Source organism: Lissotriton helveticus, chromosome 10 (genome assembly GCF_964261635.1).
Source record: "Lissotriton helveticus chromosome 10, aLisHel1.1, whole genome shotgun sequence".
Lineage (NCBI taxonomy): Eukaryota > Metazoa > Chordata > Amphibia > Caudata > Salamandridae > Lissotriton > Lissotriton helveticus.
The window spans coordinates 468,370,543-468,386,061 of NC_136071.1; positions in this window are offsets into that span (position 1 = coordinate 468,370,543).

The window sequence follows — 15,519 nt, forward strand, 5'->3', positions numbered from 1 at the left end:
AAAACTTGGTTTAACCTGTATATTACTCCAGCAAGGATATTCAGGTGGGGAGGTACTTCTGGTATTAACTGCTCCCGGTGCGGAGAATTAGGCGCCGATAGTGTGCATATTTTTGCTACGTGCCCCTGTCTAATGAGTCTAATTGGGAAAATGGGTCACTATGTTACACAAATAATGGATAGGGATATTGTGTTGTCACCACAGGTTATACTGCTGGGCTTAAGCAATCAGTGGCTGCCATCACCCAACAAGACACTGCTCTATATTATGATGGCGGTGTTCAGGCTTACTGTAGCGACAGTATGGCTTAATAAAGAGCCCCCTTCAGTTCATTGCTGGCAGGGAACACTGCTGGCCACATACCGCTGGGAGAAAGAAGTGTATAAACGTAAAGGAGTTAGAGCCCGCAAAAAAGGGACAGACATATGGGCTCCAATTAGTTCATTGATTAATGATTCTATATTTTAACTTTAATTTTTGTAAACTGTTAAGCAGATAATTTTTCCAAGGTCAGGATGAACCAAAAGTAGATAGACTAGCAGGTAGTAGTCTGGAATCTGATACCCTTCGGTCCCGGGAAGCGGGTGGGCAGGGCTGGGAGTGGGGGGGGGGCTAACAAAAAAAATAAAAGGGGGTAAAAAAAACTGGACGCTCATATATATTGTTTTTTTGTTTTGCTCATGTGGTCATGACTTGTCTGCTTTGTAAAGTATTTCGTATTATGGTACGATTCATCTGAAAATGTCGGTTTAAAATAAAAGATTTAAAAAAAAAAGACAGAATGGCAGACAACAGACAGATTCTTCAAAATCATTCTAAACTCCTAAAATTATTACCAACCACAAAACTCAAACGCTGTAGCAAACTCCAAAGCAATCCACAATAAAGAAAATGGCTGTTTTGCGCTCCTTGCTCAACTTTTTCTGGTGCACTAACGTCATGTGTGACATTGTGTCATTTTCATGATTGAATTGGTCATTTGTATTGATTTACCCAGACAATACCATTTGTCACGTTGCACTAGAACAGCGATGAAAATTGACGCAAAATTATTATGCAAGTTGTCTGTACCACATATTGACAGGAAAAATCAAAGCATCATGAGTGCGCTTTTGAAATTTAATGACATGTTTAAAGAATCATACACAAATGGTGCATAATGCTGTATGCACAGCATTTTATTTTACCTTGTGGTTTTGAAAAGGATCACAGTCTGATGTGGGATATCATTTTTATTGAAGGCTTGTAACAACATTGTGTATTTACTACCCATATCACAGAAAGTAAGCATGTGTAAGGTATTTGTTCATTCCTCATCATAAATAATGGGACTCAGTCTGACTCTTATCAAAAATTATAGTTGAATAATTCTCGCAATTACATTTAACATTAGATGCACCAATTTCGGATGCGTCTAAACAGATCAATGAAAAGAACACATTATATTGCTTATCTTTTTATGGTAATGATGGTAATGACGAAGCAACATAGGATTAAGCACATGCTTTACACACAATGTAGCAAAATATTAAAATATTTAACATTTTGATATTACATTTCCTAATTTTTTTTAAATTAAGTCAGACATTATCATAACTAATATAGCCTAAACAGAAATAAAGGATCACTGAAAGAATATCGACTACCAAAATATCGACTACCCAAAATATCGAGGAAAAAATATCTACAGCAAAAATATCGAGTTTGTATGTACAAACAGGTAAGTACAAAAATATTGAGTACAAAATATCGTTTACAAAAATATAGTTGTAAAAAATATCGTATTTACTAAAAACAGTGTTAAATTAAATTAATATTAATAATGAATTACTAAAATATACTTAAAATTACTTAAATTAACTTATAATAATTAAATAATTAATGAAAGTTAAATAAATATATTTTTATTTCATATTTATTAAACATATATATATAGTAATAAAATATAATAAAATAATACCCAAAAACTGAAAACTGACCCTGAACCCTAAAAATACCCCTTTACCCAAAAACTGAAAACTGACCCTGAACCCTAAAAATACCCCTTTACCCAAAAACTGAAAACTGACCCTGAACCCTAAAAAATACCCCTTTACCCAAAAACCCAAAACTGACCCTGAACCCTAAAAATACCCCTTTACCCAAAAACCCAAAACTGACCCTGAACCCTAAAAATACCCCTTTACCCAAAAACCCAAAACTGACCTTGAACCCTAAAAATACCCCTTTACCCAAAACCCAAAACTGACCCTGAACCCTAAAATATCGAGGAAAAAATATCTACAGCAAAAATATCGAGTTTGTATGTACAAACAGGTAAGTACAAAAATATCGAGTACAAAATATCGTTTACAAAAATATAGTTGTAAAAAATATCGTATTTACTAAAAACAGTGTTAAATTAAATTAATATTAATAATTAATTACTAAAATATACTTAAAATTACTTAAATTAACTTATAATAATTAAATAATTAATGAAAGTTAAATAAATATATTTTTATTTCATATTTATTAAACATATATATATAGTAATTCACTGAAAAAACCATAGGTTATAGACCATATATAGTTAGGAACTAGCATTTAAAAAACCTTATTTTACTCACACAAAACCATTGAAATTCCATATATAGTTAGTTGCACTAACTATATATCGCGCACCCGCAATCCACTGCTGATCATGTCACATATTACATCATTCATGACATGGTCAGTGACATCACTGATGACATCACTGATGACATCTCAAATGACATCACTGATGAGATCACTGATGACGTCATCCAGTGACTGTGTGTTTCTGTAAAGTTTAAATATGTTTTACATATTGAAGAATGAGTAGATGTATAAGTGTCTGGACGAAGGATTTAGTAGGTGCATGACTGAATGTATGAGTGAGTGATTAAATGTGTCTCACTGAGTGCATGGGTTAGTGACTAAACTGTCTTAATTTGTGCATCATTATGTCTGTTGTTCTGTAAACTGCTGCATGTGTTGATCAGTAGCTATATGATTAACTATATGGGTTATTGATTGATTGTCCAAGTATTTGTATAGGAGACTGAGTGTGTGTGTGGCTGGCTGGGAGGTGTGTGACTCTGTGCAGATCAATGTGTACTTGTATCAATGATTGTATAAGAAAGTAAGTATGTGTTAGTATATGTTTGAAAATGTAAGGTGCTCTATGTTTAACTGTATAGACAAGAAAATGGAAGTGTGATTGATTCTTTACAGGACTGACTAGGTGTGTGAGTAACTCCATGGATGAGTGGCAGAGTGTAAGTGTCTGTATAGGTGTATGAGTGCATATGATAGTGTTGTAAAGATGAGTGATTGTATGTATGAATGATTGTATGGGTGAATGAGTGAATGTGTGTGTAGACGTAGGAATCAGTGAGTACGTATGTAGTAACTAGTATTGGTGTGTCAATGGTTTCAAAAATTATACTCTGTATTTAACACTGGGTGAAACAGAGGTTATATTAAAACGTGAGGAGATGCATTGTATTGTCACATGAATGATATCATCAGTGATGTGGTCATTGATGTCAAATGAGATGTCATCAGTGATGTCATCAGTGATGTCACTGACCATGTCATGAATGATGTAATATGTGACATGATCAGCAGTGGATTGCGGGTGCGCGATATATAGTTAGTGCAACTAACTATATATGGAATTTCAATGGTTTTGTGTGAGTAAAATAAGGTTTTTTAAATGCTAGTTCCTAACTATATATGGTCTATAACCTATGGTTTTTTCAGTGAATTTTCAAGGTTTTGTAAATGCTAATTCCTAACTATATATGGTCTATAACCTATGGTTTTTTCAGTGAATTTCATTGGTTTTTTAACAGCTAATATCTGTAGCTGTAAAATGTATTCTTCTTTAAATCCAAAAATATATTTTATATGTTTATGAATAATTTTTTTTTTAAATATTTTTTATTCTTCGTTCCCGCTTCGCGAATCGGGAAGCTTCCCGTTAGCTGACCTTGATGCCGCGAAATAGACCGCGAGCCGGTAAACGTTTCTTTACCGCAACTGCCGCGTTAGAAAACAACATCGTGACGCCTCCCGTCCGCATGACGTTTCGCGTTGTCGCGTGATACGTCATATGACGTGCTACGTTAGCGAACTCGTACGCTTACCGAGTCGCAAAGCACAGGTTTCTGGAAGCAAACCGGGAGGCCCTGCAAAGCGCGTAACGTAAACACAGCAGGTCATGTGACTTGGTAATAACACTTTTCATTGGTTCATTTCACTTTCGGTTTCCTAATGATGTAAGACTAGGTCATATGATCTAAAATGAACACTTTTCATTGGTTGAGAACTATTTTTTTTCCCAAATGGTGAAAATCCCTCCTTCTTTCCTCACTCTGACTTTCATCATTGTGAGAGAAAGACCCTTTGTTACCAGTGAGCAATGGCTTCTTTACTAGCTTCAGCTGGTGCTTCCCCACCACCTCCACCACATCCAAGGAAGAGTGGACCACCTGCTAAAGTTATAATTCAGCAAGAAGAGGAAGAAGAGGAACAGGACGACCTAGATAATCTCCCTATTATGGCCAGAAGATCTGTTGTACCGGAAGTAACGGGACCAGAGGGCAGGGAGATGGTGCCAAATATACAAACGAGATTTCGTGAAGTAAAACAAGTCTGCGTACATTGCAGTGGATTCATTTGCTACGGAGAAAGTAGCATCACTCTGATCAACAGAGCTATTGACAATCATGCTCATGTTTGTCCGAAACTCCCCAAACAATAAATTCTTTTTTTTTGTTTTCTTGCTCCTGTTGAGCCCTTTACAATGAATCGTTTTCGTTGCCCCCTCCGAAAAAAAAACAAAAAAATATAAAACTGTTCAGAAAAATTCAAAAAAAGTAAAAAAATGTTCAGAAAAATAATAAAAAAAATATAAAACAACAAAAACAATTAAAAAAAAAGTTCTTTTCAGAACTACCTCCCCGTTATTAAAAAATTGGTACAATATTTGCAACTGTGCCAACCTCTATTTCTCTTAGTTCGCTTCCCAGTTCGCTCCCCGGTACGCGAACCGGAAGCGAACCAAAAATTTTTTTTTTTAAAAAAGAACAGTAAGTATAAGGGAAGGAAACAGACAGTTATGTTAAAAGAAAGACAGCTATAGGGGAGTAAACTAGAGATACTATTACCCGTAATCCACTGCTGATGATGTCACATATTACATCATTCATGACATGCTCAGTGACATCATCAGCAGAGGATTGCGGGTAACAGTATCCCTAGTTTATTCCCTATAGCTGTGTTTCTTTTAACATAACTGTCTGTTTCCTTCCCTTATACTTACTGTTCTTTTAAAAAAAAATTTTTTAGATCTGTCAGAAACAGTGAAAGTAATGAAATATAAAAGACTACGTAGAATATGAGCACTGTATGCAACAACTTTGACACTGACAGAAGCCTCACCTTCTCCATGCCTCCTACACAGTTCTACATGTACATCATAAATGCAAACAGAACAGAATTAATTATACATGTTAAATGGTTTATTTTTGCTGTTCTCAGAATGTATCAAATTTCACTAAAACAGTGACTTGAAGGTATTCATCATATAACAGCGGGGAAAAAAAAACACAATCAAAATGATTGTGTTTAAAAAACCCATACATTACAAATCAGAATTCAGAACTCCTTAAAGTTAACTTACTTTCCATGACGGCCAAGGATGTCCTATGAACAGCTTACACTCTGTTGTGCTGTTATTACTTTCAACACGCCACTTTCTGAAAGAAAACCTCCATCGTTTTCAAAAACATGTTACATACAATAAATGACTTCTCGCTCTCTACCACACGATTCCACAAGGCCAAATCGTGTCAGAGCCATGTATAACTCTTGGATTTCTTGTAAGCCAATCCCGTCTTTTCGCATTTCCGCAACTTTCAGAATTAAAATGTTGAAGATCATTTACACAATCCTGGACTAGTAATATCTTCCCCTTCTTGCTCAATCATGTTCTACATTTCCTATCACACTGATACTGCTTACTATGAAGCAGACTTACACTACCTTTATGACTAGTACAATTATTTAATTCTCTACATCACTTTTAATCACAAAGCAATGTAAAACAGTAGACAGCATTGCAGACTTACATTCCCTCTACTCCATGTTTTGATTCGCTGCTTCAATTAGCTTATAAAAAGAAATAGTTTTTCTGAACTCATTCAAAGTGCACGTATTTCTCAATAACGTCCAGTGTTATGGTAAAAAGTTATGTCTCTGTACTACACTTATCGTCAAGGCCAAATAGTGTAGGAGCCATGAGAACTTCTTGAAATTCCTCAGAGCACATCCCGAGATTCTTTCCCTAAAATTTTGGTTTTAAAAACACCAGGTAAGAGTTTTTAAGGTCATATGGCAATTTTTTTTTGAAAATTAAAACAGAATCATTGCAGAATGACCAGCCATTTCTACACTTTAAATAAGCTGTATAATGTCCTGATGTTATTGAAGGACCATCATGATATATAATTGCTACAGTTACAAAAGTCCTTCCTGATATTGACAACTGTGAAGCCACAAACTTTTTAATTAAAGTTGTCAATTTTGTTCCATCAGGCCTACATCGTTGGAACATTAAAATGACATACTGGCCATATGTTCGTATAAATAATGTGGACATCATTTCAGATTTACATTGGCTACACTCCATGTTGTGATCAGCTGCTTTTACTAGCTTATTAAAAGAGACTGATTTACTGTCTGGCAAAGTTAAATATATAAATCTTTCTGAGTCTACACTAGTAGTAGCTGATACCCTACAGTTCTCGCAGTCATGCTGCCATTGATAAGAAAGCCCAAACAGGTGATCTACATCTACACCTTCATCATGCAATACATCAAGCATATACATTAAAAACTCCTGACAATCTTGCTGACTATTTTGAGAGAATTGTGTTTGGCCTGAACATCTGTCTAACAGATTTCGAATTTCAGACACACTTTCTATGTTTGTTCTATCAGTGCTACATTTCTCTAACACAGAATTTAACAAACTGCAAAATCTTTGATCCGAATTGACCACAATCTGTTCTTTTAAAGTTTCTAGAGAAAAGACAACATTAACCACTACATTAGCATAGCAGTTGACACCAGAACTGTTTTCAAATTGAAAACCAACAACATCTTCAACAGAATCCTTTTTGTTTCTGCTTATAATTTCAGGTTCATCAACTTTTCGTCTTTTTGCTACAACCTCCCCAGTATTGGTCACATTTCTTCGTTTCCGGCCTACCACACGTTTCTCAAACAAAGGATACTGAGGCAAATGTGGCGCATACTCTCTTCTCAACCTATTGTATTCCTTAACACAATCTAGATCCGCACAAATGTTTGTGACATCACACTCAATCAAGTACAATCCCGATAAAGTCCTAACTCGTGACAATGCCACATATGCCATACCCTCCTTGAACACAGAACTGCCAATATTCACCAATGCACAGTCTACACTTAAACCTTGCGATTTATGGATTGTCACCGCATATGCCAAGCAAACAGGAAACTGCTTACGACGAACATATAAGTCTTTTACAAGCAAAAATCTAGCAGAACAACGAGCAATTAGCTGTACTTCCTCAATGCCATCAAATTTAATTTTTAAAACTTCAATTCCATCTCTATTTCTGTATTTCACAAAATCAACAACATTACCCATTGATCCATTTACCAGACCTCTTTCAACATGTAAATTCCTTCTTAAAATTATACGGCAGTTCAAGCACACATTCAGAGTCTTTTCAAAACCTGCAGTTTTAGATATACTCTTCTCTAATGAATCCAATTTTGTTTTCAGATTCTCAGACAAAATAATTGTTGATCCCATATGCTCTACTCTGTCAATAGCTTCCAATTTCACAATCTCTTGCTTTTCTAAATGCAACATTTTGTTGTTGAATTTGGCACATTCTGCAAGAGTTGGCATCAAACATATTCCAGATTTTTTCTCAGTAACTTTCTGAAAAATATTCTCAGGCACAACATCTTCGTCTGGATATAAATTTGTCAGTAATCGTGCATGTAAAGCTTCTTTCCCATGCTCGGTCACTTTTCCAATTCTAACATCTTTTAGAATAGTCTTGTAAACTTCATCCTTTGCCTGACGCATATTTTCATGCAGTTCAGCATAATTGAAGTTTAACCATATATTGACGTTGCCAATACTCCCTAAGCACTTCCTGGTATCTTCATGCGTGAGCATTTTGAACACAGGTTGCCCATTCACTGGTGTCAGCTGCAGAAGATCTCCAAAAACAATGATGTGTTTGCCACCAAATAACACATCATACTCTGTTTTGAGAACTTCTTGCATTCTCAAATGCACAAAGGCAAGCATGACATTGGAAACCATGCTTACTTCGTCAATGATAAGAAGTTTCATTTTCCTCAAGACTCTTGAAACTTCAAAACAAGCATCTCCAGATAGCTTGTGATATTCTAATTTGTTGTCATGCTCCACTGGCAGCATCAGTAAACGATGTAAAGTAATCCCTTTAATGTTATGTGCTGCCAGTCCAGTTGGAGCGGTGACAACACAAGACAGCGATGACTCTGTCCTTTCCTGCAAATAACATGAAATTGCTTTAATAAGGAAACTTTTTCCAGTTCCCGCTTCTCCACTCACGTACAGTCGGACAGGCTTCAACGACGTACATGAGCACTCTTTCTTGTCATGACTTAATCCATGATCAATTTGCATGGTAAGTTCGTCATATATTTTCCTCTGCTCAACGTTGAGTTGTCTTTCCAACTCTTCTAAGTTAACCGCATCCTCCTGAGCATGTGCCATGGCTCTTTCCACTTCATTCATAGCAGTGGCAGCTTCATTTTCGATAAGAGGTCCTCCTAGTGGATCCTGACTCAATGAAGCAGAACTCTGACTGTCCTGAGAACTGTCTCTGGCAATCTCGGCTGCAATCGTTGCTTCCTGCTCAATTTCCACATTCAACATTTCTACATATTTGGGAAAAGCAGGACATTCTATGGTCTCCTTGGCAGCATTGAAAGAGTCTTCGTAACAGAGGAAATCTCCAAGCAGTTCCTCTTCTGCACGCCAAGGCTTAAAAAGTTGCAAAAGTGCTAAATAGAAAAACTCCTTTTTTTCAGGAGATTCGCCACTCAATTTTCGATGGTTTATCAAGTGGCATTTTCTTTGCTTGACCAGACATCCCTCACTTCCTATTACAGCATACACTCCTTTCTCAGTATCTTCTTTGATGTTCCTCTTGAATATGTAATTTTGCAGAACCTCATACAGACAAACATTCTCGAGGTGACTGCTTCGATTTGGATAATATGTATCCAACATGTTGCTCTTCAAAATGTCGGTACTGTTTGGCTCCTTTTCCGCCAAATACTCAATTTCCCGCACAGGTTTCAGAACTCGATTACGCGTTGCAGCAAGACCAACACTCGCCCAAACGATACTCCTGGACTTGGCATAGAGACTTGCTGAAGACAACCGGTCAGAACATTCGTAAGCTCCAATTTCTCGATGCGACAACATCTTCAGACTGAAACTGTACAACTTCTTGCTGAGGCTCTTTTCATGGGAAATGTCCTCCCACATATCCTTCAATTCTGTCTTCTCTTTTTTGGTGATGTAAGATGTCACATACCTAGCCACAGCCATACAGTTATCAGCCACAAACTGTATATCCATGTTAGCATTCCACATGGACAAAATCACCGGGTTGTAGTCGTTGATGTACTTAGACTCTTCGTTCCTCTTCAAATTGTATGTGTTTTTAGGTGATTTCTTCATCACATTATGTCGCAGCGAAGACATCAAACTGTTCACTCTTCCTTTAGAAATCACCGATCGTGGAAAGCCGAAACGACATTTGGTGTAGAACTTGTCTTTGTTCCGGAATTTACGACGACAGTACTTTCCACATCGATGGCTTTGGAACCGTAGAACTTTTTCTCTTAGGCTTTTTTTCTCCTTTGCGTTTGGAACAGCACACGTAGAATACTGTTCTATGAAACTCATCACTGAGTCGTCTGCATCCGTTCCAAATTTAGGTGCATCCTTGATCCACAGCAACATATGTATATGAGGAGCACCTCTTGCTTGGTACTCCTTCCTCCAGAAGAAATCCAACACCTCTCCAAGAGGTGGATTCTTCTTATTCATGATGAAAGACATCATACCTTCAAATCTATGATTGAAGTACCTACATACATTGACTGGATCCAAAGAGCACAGTTCTCCGGGTGTCTTGAATTCGATGTTTTCTACGTTAGCATTTGCCTCTCGTAGAAATTCAAGTAAGTCTTCCCAGCCATACTCAGCACAGCTCAAAGTGAGGAACCATGTGGGAGTTCCTAAGTTCCTCAGCATACATTTTAAATCACCATGACGACGGTACCAGTACTCATTAGTACCACGCTGACACGCCATGAGATTAATCAGGTGAGAATCCAAAATACTGTCTTGGACATTGACTTTATCCATAAAGTCACTTGCCGAGATGTTTTGCATGTGTATACCACTTTTCAAGATGTGGTTCACTGCATATGACAGTCCAGACAGATCGCTTTCAAACAGGAGATGAAACAAATAAGGAATGCATTGTCGAAACCTAGGATCTCCTGCATACAATCGCAAAGTCCGGTATTTGCAGGAATTTGATGAGGTCGCTCATCATATCTTCCTCCCTGACCTGTTGGAAAAAGCTGTGGGAAACACCGAGCTTCCAAACTTTCCTCCCAAACACTAATGGGACTCCCTTTCGCTTGTTTCATTTGAAACAACTCAATAGCATTCCCCATGACTTCCTTGGAATGCAAAGGATGAACACTATAATGTTCATATATTTCTTCACTAGTAGAGGGTTCTACTTTCTCAATTTGACCAGCACACAAATCGCTATCCTCTTCCTCACTTACTTCCTCTTCTGCAACATATACATTTTTATAGTATTTATTATATTTTTTCAAATACAATGTTGCCCTTTTGACTTTCCTAACATCTACTAAATCTTGCCATATTTTCTTATTCTTTGTCGGAACCCCATTAACTAAGATAACCAGAGGTTCCTCTTCCACTTTTTCTACTCCAATTGTGTTAATGTTTTTCTTCAAATCTAGAGGCAAATAAACAACTCTTCCCTTTAATCCTCTCTGTAAATCTGATGGAGGCAATTTCCCTGTCTTTGGCTCCATTCTTACAATAGCCTGAAAGGGATGGATACTTTGAATCAAAATAGATTCATAAGTATTTAAATCCTTCAATTCAGAAGGAATTTCAACCAATTCCAGATTAGTATGAACTGCTCTAGCAGGCATCTGGTTTTGATTTAATTTGTTACAACAATAAGTACACACACGTTGATCCAATCCCAAATCAAAACAATTTTCTACCATCAAGTATGTTGTAAAATCCTTCCATTCACTATTATTTTCCCTTTCACTTTTTCCATATAAATCCACTAACTTAGTCTGATTCTTATAATAAGTGCGTCGACAACACACACAAGTGAAATTTGGCCTCTCACTTGATTTCACCTCAAACGTCGCAATTTCCCTCTGGAAATTATCTGTACTGGAAACCTGTACACTATCTTCCACATTACTCTCTTCTTCTTGGTCAATTTCAACATTCTCCTCTTTACTTCCAAAGTAACAAAACTCAATTTCTTCACATATATTCTTCACATCTATTTCAGAACCATGCAAAAGAGCAGCGCATAATTGTTTAAGCTTAATTGCTGGACTCTTAGCATAATACAACATTCTAACTAATTTCCTCACTTTATTATGATGCACTGCTAGCATCCTGAAATGATGAAAAACACTCTGGCATACTCTCCTGGAAAGACAAGCCAGTGAATGACCATGCAAACCTATCACTTCTCTCACTCTGCAAGGATCTAATTCTTGCAACAACTTCATTTTCTGCTTCAAACTTTTCTTACTAAATGACCGTATAAAATCACAAAGCAAATTGATGGAATCCTGTCGTACACTGCAAATACTACTACACTTCCAGGTGTACACAGGACCCTTAGAACGTCTCCCTAAAACCTCATTACCTAACACCTCTTCTATCTCTGTTCTCACAAGTTTTTCTTTTTCAACTGGACAACCATCTTTCACTTCATAAGCTCGACCACTGGTGTCAACTGCATGCACCAAATCATTATCCTGGAAATAACTCTCCTCATTAAAAAATGCCTCAGAGCTTGAACTATGCATCCATTCTCCAGAAAAAACTTCACAAAAATTACTACGATTAACTATTCTCTTCCATCTACTATTTCTTTTGAAATCATAAATTACCTTGTTTAGCTTCCTAATTCTATTGATTGTCAAAATAAATAACTTACGTTTAATTTCAAATGCCTGATCAATAACTTTCTCAACTATTTTTTTTCTCTTATAAAAAACCACTTTCTGCTGACCTTTCTTAATATTTTTTAACAAATTCCCAATTATCCTGTTGGGGAACATTCGTTTACGAATATCCCTAAACTGTTGTTTCCTTCTACTTTCATGCATAGAGTTATCTCTTACTCTAGCAGTAACATTTCTCATTGGCCTTTCCTTACCATTTGAATTCATTCTCCTTTTCTGGAGTGAAACATTTTCTGTAGTAATATTTTTTTTACTACACATATTTCTTATGACTGTTTTTCGACTCTTACCCGGTGCTTTCTTGGTGACTTGACAAATCTTTTTGTTAGAGGACTGCTGCAATATTCCATGCTCCTGCTGTCTTTGACGTTTTCCAGCCTTTCTTACTCTTTCTTTGCTAGGCATCCTAAAATCTTGAAATAATCTGCAGTTGAATCTGTGGTAAAATATAATAAAAAATGTTATTAACCACTATTACCCAACAGTAAATTAATAACAGTCATCAAAAACTTAACACACTACTTAAGTATATAATATACTGAAGCCTATCTCCAATTTTTCACTGAACAGGACTCATCTCTTCTTAACCTTGGATAAACCTCACCTACTCTGTGTCCCCTGCACATAATTAAATGTAAAGGGGCAGATTTATATTAACTAGCACATCCCCAGGGATGCACCAGTTAACGTGCACCGCTGCTCTGCCACCCACGGTGTGCCGCATTTACAATCAGATAGGACAAAGCTACATCAAAACCCTGCGCCTGCTTGAAGCAGGCATAGATCTTGACGCAGGTAGGCTGAAAGCTAAAGCAACAACTAAGTATCGTGTGCAGAAGTTACAAAAAAGGAAAAATGGCGTTTAAACCAGTAATGAGCCCATGCTAACGTAACACAGAGTAAAAATATCCAGGATCTACATCAGTTTGGGGTTCACGAACCTGGCAGGTACAAGGCACTGAGGCTTTCCACCGTGCATGTCTCATCCCAAATCATATGTTGTTTGTGAATGAAACAATTTCCCAGACCAAATGCTTTGGATTGGCTACTTCTAAAAAATTAAACACCCCTACTATCCCGGAGTTAGAGGAATATGATGGTTGGAGTAATTTTACTCGTTGTCCATTAAAGATTTACAGGCCCTACTCCGTAATTCTTCCTTTAACATTTCCAGTATAAATCCAAAAGGTTGACTGCTTTGGCAACGTGCCTTATCCACGGTTTAATAACGCTGCCTTTTGCTTTATATAAGTTTTCAAATTGTATGAAATATATACCAATAGGTCGTTATTAACCTTTAGGTAGTGGTTTTCTTCATGAGGTCTGGTCGCTTCCATACACATACAGATTTTCAAAGATGATCAAGAACTTTATCTGAATGGAGAGGAATGCACTGAGACGCCAGATCATTCACTAATGTGTAGGCACATACAGTTACACGGTTCATGCAACAAACACCGACCAAATATGGCTTGCGTGTTGCAAGGCACACCAGTTCCTGCTATCATCCCCACGTTCAAGTTCTTGGAAAATGGTAGTTATTTGATGCTCAATAATGAAGATTGTTCTGGGTTAATTAAAAGTATTCATTTTATCGTAACAGTAAATGAACGGGTTATTTGCTGCAGAAATGTTCTATTTCCTCCCACACATGAACATAGGGAGTTTTCAATCTGGCCACAAATACCAACCTTGGGAGCACATTTCAACGGCATGGCAAGAATAAGAGCTCTTTTGTCTCAGAGAGAGGTGGCCTTGAGTTCGGCCCGTGAAACTTTCGTGCTTCACATAGCGAACACCCGTACAGAGGTGCAGACCCTTTTAAATACAGATTCGACTTTGCATTTCAGCAAGATTACCCATTCATTTCCATGCAGCAGGAGGCCCATAGGAATGAAGGTGCAATTTGCGATTAGCAATTACCTCATCGCAAATTACGAATTTTTCCGACGGTGCACGGGTGTCTCAAGAACACCCTGCTGCACCCCTGAAAAAGAAATTTGGGGTCATATGGCGCACATAAATTTTGAAAACATTCCTTTACCTCAAAAACGATTTTCAACTCATAATTTGAAAACACTGCACATGGGGAAATGACTTAAAATGTCCTTAAGACACATAAAAGCATTTTTTGATTGCCTTTGCAGCATATTTCAGTCACCTTTAACATGCCTATGTAACGGAAACTTTCAAAATCTAAATTTGCCATGCACAGGTGGGAGCATATTTACAAGCAATTTGCTCCACAGACAAACTTCTTACATTGAAATGGGAAAAATAACATCAGAGACTCTCAATTACCTTATAAAGAAGCAGACACCATTATGTCCTTCTCATCAATATTAAAACCATTGCTTTTTCTCAAAAACGATTTACAAGTCATAATTTGAAAACACTCCACAACTCCTATGCACATAAAAGCCCTGTCAGTACTAATACTTCACATTTTCTCCAATTACAATTTCTCAAAGAAACAAAATCTATTTGTGAAACACTTGAGACAAAGCAACATTTGAAAAACACAACTTTCTTCATAATTTTCTCCTTAAAGCACACTATTTTCTATCTAAATTAAAGACATTTTTTCTCACCTTAGCAAATACTTTGAGTTTCAAAACAGTCTCAGAAACACACCAATTTGTCTTCAGCAGAGCAAAAGGTATGCACTCCAGAGTCTGCAGCTATCAAAAGCACAGAAATGCTGTAATTCCTCACACAGATCTCTCATGTCACCCAATCAAAACTCTTCCCTCACTTTTTTTCAAAGCAAAACCCTTCCCCCCTCTGCCCCCTCTCTGCTTTTTCTGCATAGCAACCACCTCTTGCAAGACCTCTCACACAACAATGTTGCAATTGAACTCTGAACTCTCAGTGCACCTGCATATCCAGAGCATTCTTTCATTTAATGATTTTTTCTTCGCCACTCAAAATACATCTTTCAACGAACTCATCCATGCACACTAACTTTCTGTTTTCAGCAATCAAAATCCACCAATCACTCTTACTGCTTCATTAACACAGAAACTCCTCAGTTTTTTTCATTTTACACTCTCATTTTTTCAACTGCCATTTCATTGCCACACTTCATCTGACTGCAGGAGAACCTTCTCTCGC